This window comes from Harpia harpyja, chromosome 19 (assembly GCF_026419915.1).
Source record: "Harpia harpyja isolate bHarHar1 chromosome 19, bHarHar1 primary haplotype, whole genome shotgun sequence".
NCBI lineage: Eukaryota > Metazoa > Chordata > Aves > Accipitriformes > Accipitridae > Harpia > Harpia harpyja.
Window position 1 is genome coordinate 17548463 of NC_068958.1, and position 10229 is coordinate 17558691.

Sequence of the window (10229 nt, forward strand, 5' to 3'; positions counted from 1 at the left end):
ATGCTTTTACTGTCTCACCTTCCATATTGAGCTGGGCTCCAACACATTTTCTGAAGTGTCACAGTCCGTTTGGGTCTCTCAAATTTACAGGACAACGTACTCTGTGATTTAAACTTTATTTCATGAGCTCATTAAGAAATACAACAAACAAACACAACAAAGAGGGCTCAGTCCCCTTTGCCCAGGCTACTGTATGTTGTGAATTCACTTATTCACCACTCGAGTCATAAGATTTCATACTTCATAACCCGTAACTCTTAATTCATGCACTTATGAGCCAAAAAAAGTAATTAGTTACATAGCCAACAGTGAGAGCACTCATCCTTCCTCCTCCATCACAGCGTAGACATCCCCTGTATCAAACTGGGAAGCATGAAAGCCTCAGCAGTCCAGCTAGTGTTGGATCCACTTCAAAACCTTTTGGGGCAAGCTGATATTCCAGCTTGGAGGTTTGGTCCTTACTGCTTCCATGAGTGAGCAGATTCTGAGGAAACTGCCAGACAAAAGATGATGGCTGCAGGACACAGCAATCCACAGGTGGTAATGGCTGCATAACAGCCCTTTAGCTCTTTCTGGCCACATGGCCTGCCTACACGGCACTCTTGCTTTGACCTAATGGCGCTGCTCCCAGCATACATCAGGCCTTAGCACGAGCTGTGTTAGCCAAAATCTGAGCAGGAGTAGAGCGAACAGTCACATGAAGGCAGAACTGAGTTGTCCAGGCTCCAGTGTGTTTTTCCCCCCCAATTTCTTTGGCACAGGAAGATCATCAAAGTAGCTGCCCCCAGGACAGCATCCAGGAAGGCTTTCTCGTGCAGCTCATCTTGCCACTTCAGACACGATGGTGGCAGCAAAGCTTTCAAAGCGGTACCAATTCCGTGGCACTTATGCATCCTGCCACGGGTGGCACTGTGCATAGGACTCTGTGGCTCTAATGGCCCAGCTTCCCTCAGCCTTCTCACATGCTCCATCTGTCGTCTCCACCCAATTGACAGCTGGTGCTCTTTTGTCTCTGGGAATCGCTTTGCTGTGCATGGATCTCTTATTCCCAGTTACCACTCTGCTTGTTCCTCTGTGCTTACATCTCCTTGCTGCTAGCTCTGATATTCTTTAATTGCCTTGAACTAATGGCTTCTAACTCATACTGAACCTGCTTCTTCCAAGCCATCTCATTAACAGACATCCTCAGTTATTGCCTCTGCCATTGAATAAGCTCCACGTGTCACCCCTTCCAGAAATAGTTTGAGGGGAGACTAGACAAGCATTTGGACAAGACCTCTATTAGGCATCCCTGAACAAACAAACTACAACAGCCTCAGGAAATCCCTGACATGCAAATCATTAGAATCTGGGAGTGCATTACAAAGGAGGAATTATACACACTCATGGCAAATGTGACTTTCCAGTTTTCATTGGATCTCAGTGCCCCCTCTTCTCTCTTTCCCTGTGAAATGACCCCATCACACCCAGAGTCTTCCTTTCTCCCCCCAGTTCATCCCTCTTTACCATGCTCCCAAAGTCCACAAGACATCAGTCACCTTTCTCTACCTATACTTTCTCTGCAACCCTTCAACTGACTTCTTCAGCCTGCTACATCACTGACCTCTACTTACTGCAATTTTCTAGCCTCCTTCTGCTAGTGAGTCTTCACACTTTCACTGACATCCATCCCCTACACTCACAGCCTTCCTAGATGTTGTCTGCCTTTTCGCTTCTGCTTCATTTTCTCCAACATGAGACCCTGGCTTATCTAATTATCTCATCCAAATAAACTTCCACACTGGGTTAGCTCTCATTCCTTCACCCACCCACCAATCCCCTCACCCCTTTCCACCTCTCCTTACCCACAGCACTTACTTTTCTCTCTCATCCTTTTTTGTCTATCATCTATCTCCCCTTCAATTCCCTAGAAGTATCCTGCCACATAAATTACTTTATATGACAAGTCATAGCATCATGGAGTCATAGAATGGCTTGGATTGGAAGGGACCTTAAAGATCATCTAGTTCCACCCCCCCCTGCCATGGGCAGGGACACCTTCCACTAGAAGACTAGAAGTCCTTATGAATCAGTTCATACAGACTCCAAGATTTGCAGTGTCAGTCTTTGTATTTCATGGAAGGGAAAACTTTCAAAATAATCTGTTAAAATTTTGCTTTTACCAACCATAAATTGTCAAAGGGACATGAAACTTTGAGCGCATGTTGGACTCCTCTCCATGTATGGAGGAACAGCTTGCTAAAGCTATTTTCTTTCATCTATGTTGGCAGCCTCGTTCTCTCTTTGATGAGGACTTAGCTTGTATGGCTAGTATGAAAAAAACCAGGAGTGACTCATCTGATCCCTCTCCAGATACCTGCAGTGTAGGTGTCCATATGTGCTAATTGTCCTGTATAGCCAGTCTAGAAAAATGGACTGTTTTCAAGTTTTGTTCCTCTGATCTATTTTAGACACCCATTTCAAGATTAACTCGGTCACAGTTAATCTTAATGTTAATGGTCATTAGAGTTAATGGTCAGCAGAAACCTTGGGTGAGACGGAGGCTGACCTCTAATTTAGGACCTCAGAGCTAGGCTTTTCCGTTTAGTCAAATTTTAAGAAAACCCTCGGGTACGGACTAAAGCTCTCAGTGGCATGAAATACAACCTGCTTCATGTCAGCCCAAATCCCATCTTCCCAATGCTTCAGCTGCTTCACCGGCTCCCAGACAAAAAGCTAACAATCACTAGTGTTGCCAAACATGGTACTTGATGTCGTATTATCAGTGAAGATGTTAAAAAACTACTTTAGAGGTTCTTGTTACTGATTTTGAAATTCTTTGGGAATGGACTGAAAGACCCTCTTGTATTCTGTCCTCTTGCTCTGTGACCATAATCTGCCATTACTTCCCTCCACCCTGAGAAATAGAATGAGTCAAAACTGTCTGGATTTGTGAATCAGAAGGCAAAATTTCCCCTGGCACTACTGTAGGCATCCAGATTGTGGTAGCAGGAGGGCTGCAGGGGTGGAGGACCTGACGTGGGAGCAGGTGGATGTTTCCTGAACAAACCACAGCCTGTGGAGGACCCACACTGGAGCAGGAGAGAAGTGTGAGGAGGAAGGAATGGCAGAGAGGAGCTATTATGGACTGACCACAACCCACCATTCCCCATCACCTCTGCGCTGCTCAGGGCAGAGGGTAGGTAGAGGAGCTGGGGATGAAGTGAAGTTAAGCCTGGGAAAAAAGGGTGGGTGAAGGGAAGATGGTGGTTTAATTCTTGTCTTTGTTTCTCACCATCCAAATCTATTTTAATTTGCAATAAACTAAATTAATTTTCCTGAAGTCAAGTGTTTTGCCATGATACTAATTAGTAAGTGATCTCCCTGTCTTTAGCTCAACGAACGAGCTTTTTCATCTTCTTTTCTCTCCCTGTGCTGTTGAGGAGGGGGAGTGAGAGAGCAGCTCGGTGGGCATCTGGCAGCCAGCCACGGTCAACCCACCACAATCACATTTGTGAGGGCTCATCTGGAGCACTGCATCCACTTTGGCATGTCTTCCCCACCCTACTGTACAAAAAAGACGTCAACCAACTGGCAAGAGTCCAGTGGAGAGCCACAAAGATTGTCCAGGGCTGGAGCACATGATGTATGAGGGGAGACTGAGAAACCTGGGTTTGCTTAGCCTTGAGGAGAGAAGGTAAGGGGGATCTAAGGGCTGTCTTCAGCCACCTAACTGAGGGTCAGTAGAGAAGACAGAGCCAGACTCTTCTTGGAGGTGCAGTGAAAGGGCAGGAGGCACAAGTTGTAGCAAAGGAAATTCTGGCTGGATAGAAGAAAAATATTTTACTACATAGGTGGCTAAGCACAGGTATGGGGGCCCAGAGACATCATGGGATCTCTTTCCTAGGAAATATTCCAGACTTTACTTACTAAAGCTCCGAACAACCTGGCCTGCCTTTGATGTTGGCTGTGCTTTGAGGAAGGGTTGGGTGTTCAACTTAAACTATTCTATTATTTTGTTAGAATGACCATGAGCAGCATCACCTTTAGCTCAGAATGGAAAGTTCCCTTCTCTGACTAACTGACTCCCAAAGCAATACAAGCAACCTGCCAAGGGGTTGGAAAATGAAAGTAGTAACCTTTGTGGTAATATTTTTTTTTTAATTATGAATAAACACTCCTCTCTTCCCTCCCTCTTGTCTGGGATAGCTCAAGGCACATCGCCACAGAGGTTTAGACCATCTTCTGATCTGTATGATTCCTGATAGACCTGAGAAATTATAATCTTTAAAAATTATTATTTCTTTATAACATAAGACTGACTTTGCAACCTGCCATGATTGTATACATGAAAGCAGTGATGTGCTTACATGGAGAGATGCGGTATGGGGACACTTGAGGATAGACTTTCTGGAATAGCTCTGGCAGGTGAAGCCAGGCAGAGGCACCATGACCGGTCACAGTCTATCCATATCACCTCTCTGAGAAGGACCTGCACCAATCTAACCCCTGAACTGCTTCAGGAGATTGTCTGGAGAAAGACCTCGTCATTTCAGCCAGAAGGGAGCCTGTATCATCTCGCATGTATACTTCTTGACCAGCAACTCATGAACGGGATTTGCTTATACCACGGCTGGTGCTTGTGAATCTCTTTCAATTTTTCTACAAGACCTATAATCTTTACTGAGTTCATTTTCTTTAAAGCTCCAGAAGCCATATCATTACAGCTGATTTTTCACTTCAAAAGTTAATTTTGAGTCTTCCTGTTTTCTGAGGATGACCTGAGAGTATAAACTATGATTGTTACAATTGTATAAGGTATTGTATAATTGAAATAAAAGCAAGAAATAACTTCATGCTATTGGGGGATTTGCTTTTTACAATACTGATGATGTAGTTCATTCACTGCTCAGAGACAGTGAAATAACTATCACTTCAGGAGACCAAAGAAGATGACCTAGACAGAATAAATTTTCTAGTTCCAAATTCATCAGCAATGCTATTCACTGGAGGCTGGAAGCCAGAAAAAAAAAAAAAACAAAACTGAAAAGAAAGAAGTTGTCTTGGACACAGATCTTTCCAGGGGCCAGCCTGTAAAATTTGAAGAGGAACTTGGTGTTTTTAGAGAAACAATCAGTGCACAATTCTGTATTAATTTATAATTAATACAAGTGCTGTCCTGCAAATCACCTAACCCATAAAGTTGATTTTCTACCCTAATGAAAGTAACCCAAATTGATCCCAAACTTACATCATCTATTCAAGCTGAAGTGGAAATACCCCCACATCTGAATATATTTAATGGGATGGATGTATTCTGACCCAAAGAAGGGGCAAAGCTCATGGCTCTTCCTGTCCTGCCATGCCATACAAATAGCAGAACTTCACCTGAAGCTACTTGCAGTGATTCCTACATGCCTGTATGTCCCCATACAAGAGTTTGGCAAATGTCTAATCACCAGTGGGTTCACCACAAGTCACCACTCCACCCAGTCAAAAGCTTTTTCTCCTCCTTTCCCTCCCTTCCCACCTGGATATCCTAATGAATGAGGTTTGGCATCTGACTGAATTGGAAATATTGCATCTGACATGTTCTAGACATTATCTGTGCCAGGCCAGCCAGGTAAAATCTCTGTGTATAAGTTTTTACTATTTCACAGCAGACTGGTGATGTTCTGGGCAGTACATTGAAATCACACGTTTAGACAGAAACTGGCTTCTAATCCAGAATATATCAGAGAGACACAGTGTTAGGACTAACTCCATTTTTTAAAAGCAAATTAAGCTAGTCTCTGAAAAGTGATTTAAAATTTACCAATCAATCCAATAGCCTCAGTGCCCTGCAGATACTTTGTTCAATTGGATGGGAGCTGATCCAAGTCACTGGTTTTCTCTGCGGTACAATTCTTGCCACAGCAGGATCACCGTTTCCAAGCAATATTTACTGTACAGTTTTTATTGCAAGAGGATGCCGGCTGGGCTTCTGGGAAATTCAGGTTCCTTCAGATTTGGGCAATTCTTGTCAAGCCTTTCAAGCTCCCTTTGAATTGGCAAAGTACTCCAGCCTCTGTTAATGGCAAGGTAGATCTTTGCCTTTTTCATTTATAAGCTAGACTAAAAATTTCTCTAATGTTTTTTCATAGTCATAACTTTTTCCTCGTGTTAAATTCAAATATGTTGAGTGAGATTGTGAGAGACTGGAAGAGTTAATGTCTCAAACATTGTGGTGGGGCAAGTTCTGCTTAAAGACAAACACTGCACAGCAAGGAACCAAGATAAAAAGCCCATCAGCTCAGACATCAGCAACAGGAGGGGGAGGGCATGCTGGACAGGGGCGTGCAGCTCCCTGTTCTTATTAGCTGTTCTGATTCAAAGATCAAACAATGGCCGCGTCTGCAGGGAAGAAGTTACTCCACAAATGACCCCCAAACCCAAAGGCTCACAAACTGGTCATTAGCCTGACGAGTTCGGGTGCCTGCCTGCAAGAGGGACAAGGATGATAAAAGGACACAAACTGAAGCCCCGGGCGCACAAGCCCACCAGAACTGGACCCCTTGGCTGACTGAACCAACGCTGGACCCAGGACAAGTGAAATCTTCTTCTCTTCCTTTTTCTCTCTCTGTCTTCTTCTCTCTTTCCTTTTCCTTTTCCACGATCTCTACACCTCATCCATTTTGAGCTATAAACTGTTGACCAAGTCTGAGACTAAGAGTGGATCCAGCCGCCCCTAGGCCCTTCTCTGAGGAGGAGTCTAGAAAGCAAGGGGGTCTGCTCTGAACCTCGTGACTCAACGGGAGGGATCTCCTTATTCCCTGAATTGATGTATATGGTTACCCTGGGTTACACGGTTTACAGAAATAGTTATGCCAATTCCTGTTGTGAGAAACCCTGCCACCTACTACCATGCCTCTCCAGTTCAGTTTTTTTCTGTCATAAATAAAATCTTTAACTGATCGTTTGGTGTCGTTTCACCTTAATTTAGCCCAAGGGGATTTTGAATTAAACATGACTCCCTGGTCTGTCCAGTCTGGGTCGTGACAGAGATGTAACTCAGCTTCCTCTAAATTGCAAACCAGACACATAAAGTTCACACGAACATCAATTTTGATGCAGTCTTTGGGGAAAACCAGTTCAACTGACTGTCTCCTTTTCCTGCCTGTTTGTACAGCATCATTTGTTTTTTACTTTCAGTTCACCACGTGTCTAATGAAAGCAGATACTTGTGTGCAGAACTGACAAGCTGTTTATTTATCAAATGCTAGTCCAGTCTCCAAGAGGATTATTTGGCTTGTTGGTCTGACACTTCAATTAGAAAAGCAGCCAGACAGATACATCCTCTGCCAGTCCATATGGATATTGTAAACACTTGTTCTTGTCAAACTTGATGCCACTGAGATATCACAAGATGGCAAATTTAGCTAACGTAACTGATGCCCTAATACATCTGGAGTTTTGTAACACTTGTGACAGCACTAAATGATGCTGAATTAGAGTTTACCATGTGCTCCCTATTCAATCCATGCTACATGAATTATAAAGTGTTTTATAGTTCTTAATGCAATTTTTAGTGGTGAGTCATCAAAGGTGTACATGTCCTACAAAGGCCAGGTTCCACCTCTATGGTGATGCATGCCAAATTAATATTTTCAACCATGTAAAGCAAATTTGCAAGTATAAAGTAGTAAGACTGCCTAAATTTACTGCCAATTATACAACTTGAAAAAGTAAACTTGGTATCAGACATAGTAAAACCTTATTTTAATTAAAATAGGATTTCATGAGGGTTCACAAGAATTTTGCATTCCAATTCTGATTCCTAGACATTAAACAAATTAATGCTTGAAATTCTATTAGAGGTCCACCAAATCCTAGCTAATATTACTTATTTCGTTAAAGATATTTCTTTGTACAATTACAACTAAGCCACAAAGAATTAAAAATCAAAACTCATCCAAAGTTTGAAACGCCAATGGGCTGTTTGAGGATCTATTACAACCACATTTATAACCAGTGGTTGCTTTGTTGTTTTAAAACAGGTGAACAGCTTATTAAAAACTCAATTAATTTAAAGAGTAATATTTTCTAATGAGAGCAAGTATAGAGAGTTTCAGGATTAAAGAAAAACAGCTGAGTAAGAAAGGAGAGGTAAGTTACAATTTTGACAGGACAATTCAGAGCATGAGGGGAATAAATCTTGCACAAAAGTCACGTTTTCTACCTTGGAGTGTGCACTCCACTGCCTCCCACCAGTGTTTACCACACATAGGAGGGTAATTATTGTTCCTGCTAATGAACCCAATAAAATAACTCAAGAAGTAAACTACTTCGAATTCTAAATCTCATTCTTTAAAGTGACATATCACTTATCAGTGTAATATAACGAAACACATTAGAATACAGATTTCTATTTTTTGGACTCTAGATCTGGGAAAGGATTTAGATTTAACTCAGACACCACAATTTTTTAGCTATAAAAACTCAGAAGGTTTTATATCTAAGTTTAATATCCAGAACTACTCCCATCAGCAGATGCTGGAGAAAGAACAGCTTAGTTCTCCAGAAAAACCCAATCCATCCAGAAACCAGCTATTTCTCCCCTAAACATCCATCCAAAACAAGACAGTGTTGTCTGGGGAACAGGCAGGTTGTTCTTCACGCCTGTGAAGGTTCAGAATGGCAGCACACAGAGAAACTCAGCCCTTAACTTGCAGCCACACTTAGCTGAAGCTGTGACCCAGTGCATGCTGTGAAACTGAAGTGCATTGGGCTTGTAGTGAATAAGTTTCTTCCAAAAAGCATCATTCATATGAAGCATGGACAGATGACTCTAAGTTCAGGGTCAGCTCCAAGCTTGCATCAAACATCTCCCTGAAGGTTTTTTGCTGCATAGTCCTCAGCCAGCTAGGACTGTTTGCACCTACTGCTTTGCTGAAGTGAAGATGTTGGAACACAAATGCTTCAGCACTGAAAATACAAGACCAACAGGGTCAGTCACAGCAGTACTTCCTAGGCAAGGTTCACTCTAGCAGACCCCATGCCTTGGAGATGACCTTATTGAGGTGAGGCATGGAAGTGCCCTCTGCTGTCACTCCTGGCAAAGACCCACCCGTCACCATCCAGGGGCGAGTCCTCCAGGATAAGGTTATACAGCCACTTCTGTTTTCAGCTAGTGATTTCGGTCCTTCAAGCCAGCCAATTCAGTTGGGTGAAATGGTGAACACTATTAGCAGTGAAGGTTTCTTCAACAGCAAGGAAGGAAGCTGTCTTATCAACTCCACTGTTGCCAAAATGCTAAAGCAGCTCTGAAAACTCTGCATCCGGCTGGGAAAGCCCCCCCTGAAGCAGTTGACCTAATTTGGCCACCTACCTATGGCATGATTCACCACAGCACAGTAAGTGCCTATTTCCGTCAACTGTGACACAAACCAAAGGAAGCAAGATCAGAAAAGACACCTAAAGCCCTAACTCACAACCCCCAAAATGTAAACTTAAAAAGACAAGCCTCATAAAGAAGGAAGAATGAGGAAAAATATCACCTGGACATACATAGAAGCTTTCTGCATGTTGGAGAGGAGTGATGGAGCCAAGGGAGGGGCAGGAGTGGCCAAAAAAAAAAAAAAAATCAAGCAAGATCAATCTTCATCAAACACCTTTCCCTACTGTAGTAAATGCACTTAAGATGAGCTAAATTCAGATATTACCACTGCCAAGCTGGAGTGGCTATGCCTCACACCAGGCATGCACAGCAAAGACGCCATCACTCATCTCCATGCCCCAGAACTCAGAGATCTGCATCAGCAGAAAGTCAGGTGCATTTTATTGGCTCAAAATCTGACCAATTCCACATGCAAATACTGTTGCCTCCAAGGTCAGGTTCCCCACAGCAGAGAAAAAGAAGGTGCAGAGACAAATACTCTATCTCACTCATTTTTACTAAGTAAGTCTTTTTGCCATGAGGTCACAAACTAGACCTCAGCCCTTCTGCTTCACAGGAACTTCTCCATTGCTACTTTATCAGCCAGGAGCAGCCGTCTTAGAGTACAATTGCCCTTGCCGTTTCTTGCTCAAACATTGCTCCTACTCCTACCTCAACTCCTTAGCAGGCACGAGCCCTATTCCTTCCAACCAAAGACCAGATCATGCAGCTGCTTTGCAACAAAAGGAGTCCCAAAGAGGCCTTGATCCTCCTGAGTCCTTTGATGGCTGACCAGGGCCACCTGCATGGTTGAAAGTCTCTCCTCCTAGGGTGG